This window comes from Dasypus novemcinctus, chromosome 4 (assembly GCF_030445035.2).
Source record: "Dasypus novemcinctus isolate mDasNov1 chromosome 4, mDasNov1.1.hap2, whole genome shotgun sequence".
Taxonomy (NCBI): domain Eukaryota; kingdom Metazoa; phylum Chordata; class Mammalia; order Cingulata; family Dasypodidae; genus Dasypus; species Dasypus novemcinctus.
The window spans coordinates 92435020-92445093 of NC_080676.1; the positions used below are offsets into that span (position 1 = coordinate 92435020).

The following is a 10074-nucleotide window of genomic DNA, read 5'->3' on the forward strand; positions in this document are numbered from 1 at the left end:
TCAGCCCTACACAATAACAAGAGTATAAAAGTTATATCCAGGAATGGGTTCTGGAGCCAGCTTCCTTCTGTAAACTCTACTACGTAACACTGGTTAATAACCTCGATTATTTGGATTATCCATGTAGAGCACATTTGTATGTAGCCTTGTCTTATGCTATCAGCCTTTTGCAGATTTCAAAGACAGCATGAGTTAATTACATTAGAAAATAACATGTAGTTTCCATTATTTCTATTGATCAGTGCTGATACAAGCAATGTATTGAAATAAAACAAGGATAAAGAATGTTCCCAATAGGCTGAATGCTAGCAAGGTAGCAAAAAGAAAGCACGGTGGGGAGTTTTTTTTTTATGGTCAACTCCACAGCAAATCAGAAACTGCATTCTAAAAGCCTTAGTAATGACCATCACAATACCTTTAAAGTGTGCTCTACTACTAGTGCCATTAACAGATGAAGAATCAGGGGCACTGAAGTTAAGGAACTTCCCCAAAGTCACACAGTTCCAAAGTGGCAGAGATGAGATTTGGCTTCTGAGTATAAAAATTTTATCACTCTGTTCTACTGCTTCAAATACTTGGGCAGTTAATATTAGCTATTATTTTATTGTTCTAGGGGTTCTACAGTACTAAAATAATTACCACTCTTTCTATTCAACTGATTTACCAAAATGACCACTTTCCAAGTCCCAAGAAAAATGGAAAAATCTAAGACTCTCTCTTTCCTTTCTCTCTTTTCTCTCTCTCTCTCTCTCTCACACACACACACACTCATGCACACACACTTCTTTCAAAAGAACAAGTCTGAAAAGAGCAGCTTAATGAGTCCACAGCTATACTGTTCAACTGGTAAATAGACTGTGCTTGGGGATGAGCTTTATGCTTAGCAAACAGTGGTCCTAATCACTTTGGGTCTACTGTGGTTGACTGTCCTACCTACCTTTACTCTGGCAGTCCAGGGAAGTTAGCATTGACCTGAGATCTGAAAGATGAGTTGGAATTATCCAGAAAGAAGAAGATGAGAGGGAAGTTAGAAAGAGGATGTGACAGAAGCTGGGTGGACCCCAGAAGATCATGTCCTCAGACCTATTCCATTCCTGTGTTTGTTTACCTATTGTAGATGGGACCTTTTGATTAGACTCAGTTAAGAGCCCTTTCTTTTAACTAGATCACTTCAGTAAGGTATGACCCAGAATTGGTCTTAATCCTTTTACTGGAGTTCTTTATTAAACAGGAGAAATGTGCAGAAAGACATGGGGGGACGGGGAGGGACTGGGGGGGGGGGGCACAGTGACAGAATGAAGCCTCCAGAAATCAATAAACCCAGGAGAGAAAAGCCACAAATGGAGTAGCCCAAAGCAGAACTAGCAGTGAGGCCTGGAGGAGATTGGAGAGAGAAGAGACGAGCAAACACTATGTGCCTGATCACCCACAGTTGAACTTGGGGAGAAAGTGAGCCTGGAGGAGAAGGCAGAGACCAGCAGATCTGCCATTGTGCCTTGTCATGTGGCAGGAGTACAGGATGATCAGCAGTTGACGTTTGGTGAGAGAGCATCTCTGATGATGCCTTGATTTGGACATTTTCACAGCCTCAGAACTGTAAGATTTTAACTAAATAAATGTTCATGGTAAAATCCAACCATTTCTGGTATATTGCATTGGCAGCCTTTAGCAAACTAAAACAAGGAAGAAGAAGAAAAGGGAGAAGAGCCAGGTATGAAGGTCATGAGGTAATAATAAAATGCTGGGCCAGTTCTGATCCTAAAAGATTATCAAAATGGATTGAGATCAGTAAAAGAAAGACTCAAAATGAAAACAGAAAGGTAGGTAAAGGGTAGATCATGCAAAGCACCGAATGTCAAGGGGAAGATACATACCTTCAAGTTCAAGAGAAAGAAACTGAGGAAAGGAAAGAAACTAAAGACTTCTGGACAATGTTTGAGGCCAGAATCCATCAATGTATAATTGTAACAAGCTATCTGATATCAGAATTATGGAAGTTTGATATAGGGAAAAAGGTTGGTCCTTACTAGTACACCCATCCATCTATCATTGTCCTTAAGCTATTTTCCAACTCTTTAAGTTGACAAAACTGATAGTAATGCAAAAAAATCTTGTCCACAGAAATGCAAATTAGTTTTATCCAATTATTATACAATTGATCACTGCCTTGTAGAGCTATTTGCCTCTATTTATAAATTCATTTCAGCATTCCTTATCTGCAAATATAAGTGAATGATACTTTGAATTCATTATGTATTTAGCGGGCCACAAAATGAATAACCTGAAGATGAATTTTTACTGATACAGTTTCATTATCGTCTATGGAAAGTAATCAAATTTTATGTTTCATGCATGAAAAATGAAAGATAATATTATATATATTTCAATGGCTTTTTATGATGAAGCATATATGAATATTAAGCTAATTGGATAATCCATAGAATAATCCTCACTCTCTCAAGGAAAATAATATCATATATCAAATCTAAGGTGCTATCAATCGTATAAGTCACCATTATATTTCCACCACTTAAGAAAAAAGGAAAGGAAAACACTTTCCATTAAACTATGACAAAATGCCTTTCTGAGAAAAAATACATAAGTAAAATTAAAAATTTTTAAATTTAAAAAATAATAATGCCTTTCTGTCTTTTGGAATTTTTATTTCATACCTATTGAAAAAGCATTTTCAGATTTATTTAGATATTGACATACCATACTGGAATTTATAAAAAATATAGATAAAATCAATCAAAGTATTCCTAATACTTCTTCACAAATACAGGTCAATTCTTCTGAATCACTTTCCAATTCAATATCATATTTGAGTTGGAAAGTTTTTCTACCAGTTTTGTCCTTTATGCCATCAAAGCAAAAAATACTCCATTGTGGTTTCTATGGGCTTTCCTGATCTAACTATAATTTGTTAATACAATGTTTTCAAACCACAGCCAGAACTTAATGGACTATGTCAAATGTTCCTGAAACAGTCTGTTGATTGAAAAATTGAGAGTGTCTTAGTTTGCCAAGGATGCTATCACAAATACCTTACATTGGGTTGACTTCAACAACAGAAGTTTATTGTCTCATGATTTTGGAGGCTATATCAAGGTCTTGACAGGCCATGCTTTCTCCCAGTCCATAGCATTCTGGTGCCAGCCTGCTGCAATCCTTGGGATTTTGGGCTTGCACCTCTGCCTTATCACATGGCTTTTCCTTCTAGCTTCTACTTCTCCTGCTCAGTCATCTTTGTCTCTGCCTAGATTTCTTATCTTAAAATGATTTCAGCCATATGGATTAAGGCCCACTCTGACTGAATTTGACTTCATCTAAATAGGATCTTCAAAGATCCTGTGCAGAAATGAGTCCACACCTCAAACGAAAAATATCTTCAAGGTTCCTATTTACAAATGGGTTCACACCCATAAGAAAGCAGATTAAGACCTGACCATGTCTTTTTTTTATTTACTACCTCCCCCCACTCGAGCTACTTCCCTCATCTGTCTACTGTTGTCTGCTAGTTGTCTCTGCATATTGTGCCTTGACCATATCTTTGGTGGGGTACAGGATTCAATCCCCAAGGAGTTGAAGTTCTCCATCATGCCAATCAGAAAGAAAGAAAAAACACCTATTACAACCACTAGAGGGTACATTACAGATAGCAAAGAGCATACCAATACCTGTCACCAAGCACAGCAGTCTTAGAGGTCCACCCTACTTCATGGTTTGCAGGTGTCAGAGTTGCCACATAAAGCACTAGGTGGAACATAGATAAGAGACAGAAAGATCATCTTGAGTAGTAGGTGTCAGTTTCCCATGGCCAGAAGGTCTCAAACCACAGCCAACACAAGATGTTCTACACACATCTTGTGTTTGTATCCTAGTGGAAAGATGCCACTCCTTCCCCACCAGGAACAGATATACCAGCACGGATGAGCTGGTTGCCATAAAATGTAGATACTTTATCAGGCTATCTCCAGTGAATGGTTATTTAGGGTCCTAGCAAAAGAGGAAGGAATGTGCTAACAGGCAGACCACCATCAGCTAGGAGATACATTTTACCCCAAGGCATGCCAGAGGAGGACGTTAGCCCATGTGTATCATCTAATCCTAGGAGTCAGGCTAACTCTCCTAGTCCTGAGAACAGGGTTTATCACTGGGTCACAGGGAAAGACAGCAGGTTGAGCTAGAACCATCTACTACCACATCACACCACCAAGAATAACAGTCTAGGACTGTCACGCCCAGGCATTATCAACTCAGTCATGTCTGCCACCTGGCTGGCAGTAATTAGAAGATGCCCTAAATTGTAAGACATCTTCATTTCAGAAAATTTCAAATGTCTTAAAATTAATCAAGATATGGTAACAAACTTCATTTTGCTTTTGTTAGGTATCAGTAGAAAAATAATTGTGCTGTGTTCAGGTGTGAGTGCACTGAAATTCCCCCTGCTAAATTCTGTGATACACAAAATTCATGTTTTACTGCTCATAGCATAAAAAGAGTTTATTTTAGGCAACAGATCTTTAAACTAGTGTGCTAGCTACTATCAGAGGTTAGTAGAATATGGGCTGAGGTCAACAGAAATAGAAACAAGAGCCCTGCTCAGGCAGAATGACTCCCAGAGAGAATGTCACAGGTTCAGTTAGCAAAGATGAGATGGGTCAATTTGGTTTTGCCTGACCATTTTGAAATATATGATTTTGTGAATCTTCGAAGTTTTTCCTACTAAACTAGGTTATAAGAGTAAGAGGCTTGCACAGAAAAACTGAGAAATTCATAGTTTAATGTTTTTGTTAAAAAGAAAACTCACATTAGATATCATTATTTAACATTTATTGAGTTCCCTAGGTTTTTTAAAAGGTTATAAAACACAGTATTAAAGATAATCCTATAATCCTCAGAAAAAAATGTTGGTTTTTTTCAACCCTATTATGAATAGAAGATGTTACCTGTTTTATAAGCCAATTCACACTCTTAGAAAACCTATTTAAGAAGCTGAATATTATGCTCAAATCTCTTAAGCTTCATTGGTACAAGACAAAGATTAGAATCTGACTACAGAGAATTTTTCAGATCTGCACATTGTTGGACTTACTCTTAAATTTGAGATGGCAAGAGTTTGCCACTGAGGAAGAGAACATTGTACATGTTTTTTTTTTAACTTCTAGCATAATAGCAATGTTAAAATTTAAAAAGCAAGAAATTATAGTTTAACCTATCCCATAAATGTCTCTTGATATTCCAAGGAAAGGAAAGAAACTAAAGATGATTGTCAGCACAATGTAAGGTACTTGACCAGGATTCTAGAACTTAATTTTCATAACATAGTAACAAGGTAGAGGGGTGTTTTGGGAAACCAAAGTCACATGCCAGATCATGAGGTTGTGGAAACAGGGTTGGAATTGGAACCCATTCTGCTTGACAGTCTCAGTTTATACTCTTTATACCTTCATTCCTGATAACAGATTATTACTCTTCCGGATGTAATGATTTCTGTGTCCACATATTCCCAGATTACTGAAGAAGAAACAACTAAGAAGCCAATCCATATTGAGACAGAGGCAAAGAGGGATTCAGTTTCTATCTGCCCAGTAATAAGCTTAACAGTCTATTTGCTGGACAGAGTGCTTAGAATACTGCCTGTAGGTTACTTAGCTGCCCCCACTAATTAGATCCTTTCCCAGGACCCAATCAAAACCATGTGATAATCCTCTACCTCCCCTTCTCTCCCTACCCGCTTCCACCTGCCCCCTCTGCTTTCTCTAATATTGTATAATTGGCAATTGAAAAAAATAATAAAAGAGGCACAATGTTCCAGCCCACAGTCTTCATAGTCTTACAGCCTGTAGTTCTGGGGCTTTTTTTTTTTCACAATAGGATTCTAATCCTGGAAAGATTAAGCAGCTACCTGCAGCTTTACTGTAACTATGAGGAGTCCTGCAAATCCAGCCAGAATTCAGGGTGTTTTAACTACAATATACTCCATTAGACCCTGTGACACCCATTCCTGAGTAGAATGAGCCCCTAATTCTTTTCCAGATGTGATTTTTTCCTTCTCTCATTTCCTTATCTCATCCTATGTATTGAGATAACAGGAACTTTCTTCAGCTTTCTTTTCCCCTCCCTATTACTCTATTTATAGTCCAACCATTACTAGGTGTTAACAACAAAATTAAGACGGGACCATTAGAGTCCCTCCTTGTGGTTGTTACTTAGGGTGCATCTGATATTTTACTTTAGCAAGTTGCAGGGTATTTGCACTCATTGGTAGTTCATGTAAAATATTCTGGACATTTTAAAGATGCCTAATAATTTACTCTTTTACAAGACCCCAAGACTCTCTTTGTGTGTGTTTAAGCTGCTAATACTTAAAGAATTGAACCTGGGAGAATCACAATTCAAGCAGAAACCCTTCACTGGAAGTACATTTGCTAGCTGGAGTGTACTTGACTTTATGTTGTGATAAAGCAGAAAAGTAGCTATGCTTTAACACCAAAAAAATGGAGAAGTGTTTAAGAATATAATTTCTGTGATTTAAAAGCAGGCACACATGTTCATCAGCAGGTTCAATTCATTCATCTAGAAAATGGGAATGGTTTTAATTAAGAGATAATGTCTGAAGAAAAAAAAAAGACTGCTTTCTTTCTTTAAAGATTTATTTTTTTATTTCTTCCTCCCCTCCTTGTTGTTTTTCACTTGCTATGTCTGTTCATCTTCCTTGCTCCTTTAGGAGGCAACAGGAGCCAAAACTGGGACATGAAACCAGGACCTCTGATGTGGAAGGGAGGTACCTAATAGCTTGAGTCACCTCCACTCCCTGCTTTGTTCTATCATTATGTTGTTTTCTCTTGTGTCTCTTGTGTCAGCTTGCCAAGCCTGCCTCTCATGCCAGCCCCATCTTCTTTAGGAGGCATCAGGATCCGAGCCAGCGACCTTCCAAGCGGTAGATGGGAGCTCAATCGTTGGAGACACATCCGCTTCCCAAGACTGCTTTCTTTATTCACTTGCTTAATTAACTTCATCATGGGAGAAAGCTGGAAACACACAGCCCACAAAGTCTCATATACTTGGCAGGAAGAGGGGCTGGTGCATGTCATATAGGACACACAATGATTTTGCTGTGTTTCTTTTTCAGTAATGGGAGGAATATAATCACGTGCTGCCATCTCCTCCCAGTCCTGCCAGTTAGTAGAAATGACTCTGAAATTCAAACCACAGAACAGTGATTATGAACTTCCCAAAGCATAAGAGTCATGAGGTCCTAATGGAAACAACTAATGTTTGTGACTTGAACTCATCATCAAAGCTGACTTGAAAATTAGCAGGGTATTTGCCAGACTAAAAGATGTGGTTGAAGAGGAAATGAAAAACTAGAGTTCATCTACCACGTGCTTTGAGTATTTCTTTCTCCTATGCAGTTAATTCTCACCAAACCTTCTGGGAAGGCAAATATGTTTATAGCAGTTTATCGGATGATGAAAATGGGGTGTTAAAGAGGCTCCAAATGTGTCACGATGATGGGAGAGAGTGTTGCTGTGGGGGGAGTGGGGGGTGGGGGCGGTGGGGTTGACTGGGACCTCATATATTTTGAATGTAATTTTTAAAAATAAATAATTTTAATTAAAAAAAAAAAGAGGCTCCAAAATTGGTGTCCCAAGACTGACCAACTCCCAAAACCATCTAAGAATCCTGATTATGCAGGTGCAGTGGAATGTTAAACCCAAGTCTGTCTGATTATAAACTCCATGATCTTTCCACTTTGTTTCGTGAATTTATTTTTTTTTTAGCATTGTTCTGGTTTGGTGGTAACAGATTTTTTGTTTTTACAATGCTTTTGAATATGTGTATACTTAAATGTGTTTCAGATTTGAAAATAATATAAATATCAATAGCAAGGAAGATGTGAATCGCTATCTGGCAATGAAAATGTATCAGAATCCTTCAGGATCAGAAGCATGATCCTTTGCAAAATTATCACTTCCTTTGCAGCATTCCCAGGGAGAAATGTCCCCAGTTATTTCTGACTGGAAATTTTTAGGAACCTCCTTATAAAATAAATACAGTCCCTTCCCCGTTTGCTCCAAGGTCTAAACAGCCCCATTTTTTTCTTGCTTTTTTTTCTTCTTGTTTTCTGTCTTATACCAGCCCACTTGTGAATAGTTGAGGACAAGGCTCTTTCCCAAATCTCCTTGTGTTGAACATTAGCATAAATGCAAATCTACCTAGAACCTAATGACATTTTAATTGCTCCAGCAAGCCTAGGGCATATACTATCTATTCACTTTCAATTATGTTGTGTGTGTGTAGTGTGTTTATTGAAAAAAGGCCTTCAAATTTAAAACTTTACGAAATTTCTGAACGCCTTTTTTTTCTTGGAAATAATAGTTATTTTAGAAAAAGCACTTGGTTTTCATGTCCTATGCTTTTTATACTTGAATTTCCTTATTTCTAATACAACTAAAATCCCTGTGTAAATACTTTTATTAAAATGCAGTAATTTGTGTTTTTGCAGTCTATCAAGGGTTAGAAATAGTGGGTTTATTTACAGCTGCCTCATATTGATCTTTCTGTCATCTTCAGGATTAATTGATTGCTTCAAATAAGATTTTTGCACTACCAGCATAAGAAAAAATTTTCAAAACCTCAGCAGAGAAATTGGAGAAATAGAAAATGTATAGAAGCATCAGATCAAATAAATATTTGTCTTTCTTTTACTCTGCAAGTTATTCCAAAGACATTTCTAAATTATGTGTGTGAAACATATACTCCAGTGTGATGCCATTTTAAAGGGAAGGAAGGACAGAACTTTCTCCCTCCTTTTCTTTTCTTTTTTTTTTTAAGATTTATTTTTTATTTCTTTCCCCTTCCCTGCCCACCTCCCCCCAACTGTCTGCTCTCTGTGTCCATTCACTGTGTATTGTCCTGTGTCCACTTGTATTCTTGTCAACAGCACCAGGAATCTGTATCTCTTTTTGTTGAATCATCTTGTTGAGTCAGCTCTCCGTGTGTGCAGAACCAGTCCTGGGCAAGCTGCACTCTTACTGCAGTGGGCGGCTCTCCTTATGGGGTGCACTCCTTGCATGTGGGGCTTCCCTACACGGGGGACACCCCTCCGTGGCATGGCACTCCTTGCACGCATCAGCACTGCACGTGGGCCAGCTCCTCACTCGGGTCAGGAAGCCATAGGTTTGAACCCTGGACCTCCCATGTGGTAGGTGGATGCTCTATCCATTAAGCCAAATCCACTTCCCTCCTTTACTTTTAAATTCATATTGTCATGAAGGTTAAGCATATGTGCCTGAGACATAAAGGAATTCAGAATGAGCATGGAATACTTTCAACATTGTCAGCTTCTTTTTGTTCTCATTTTAATTTTGCTATCATTAGAAGCTGGTTGAGAAAAAACTGTGTTGTCTCCTAACCAGTAGATCCAAAGGGAATGTAATGTGGATGGATAAAAGGAAGAAAATCTAGAAGAAACTGAAGGTAAACTAGAGAGAAGGGTTGGATGCTTTCAATGAGGAAGGATTCTTGCAATGACTGGTTGTGCTGATTTAACCCAAGAAAAGAATCATGGGAATGTTCAAAAACTTGGTGGAAAGCTACAGAGGCAGAGAGAAAGAGAGTGACAAATTGGTCAAGACACTCAAGCTTAATTCTCATTAGCACTTAGCTTTCCTACTATCCGCAGGTGTTAGGATGACTAACACTCATCATCTGCACAAGCCTGCATTCTTTTCTGACTTTCTTATTACCAACTCTAAATTGTGTTTCTCTACAATTCTGGGACTAATCACAAGTCTTATCATCATTAAAAGGAAGTACAAGAGGGACTTCTGGAAAGAAGGTGCTGAAGTAGGTAGGCAGGGCTCAACACTCATAAAAAACAACTGAAGGAAGGGCAAAAAGCTATCTGAGGGAGCTGCTCTGGGGATCTGCAGACCAGGAGATGCTGTGTGTCATCCAGAAGGAAGAGGGACAGAGAAATAAAGAGGTCAAATGAACACTGAAAACTGTGAGTTACTCGCCCCTGTGGCCGGGAATGACCCATATACCCCACCTTCTAGATGA

General features: G+C 38.4%; 1 non-coding gene across 1 annotated transcript; it reads right to left on the reverse strand.

Annotated features, from left to right (window-relative positions):
• Nucleotides 1-282: 282 nt before the first annotated feature.
• Nucleotides 283-406, reverse strand: LOC111760826 (small nucleolar RNA SNORA32). Its single transcript, XR_002794409.1, has one exon. It is a non-coding gene; the product is annotated as a small nucleolar RNA SNORA32 (small nucleolar RNA).
• Nucleotides 407-10074: the final 9668 nt, after the last annotated feature.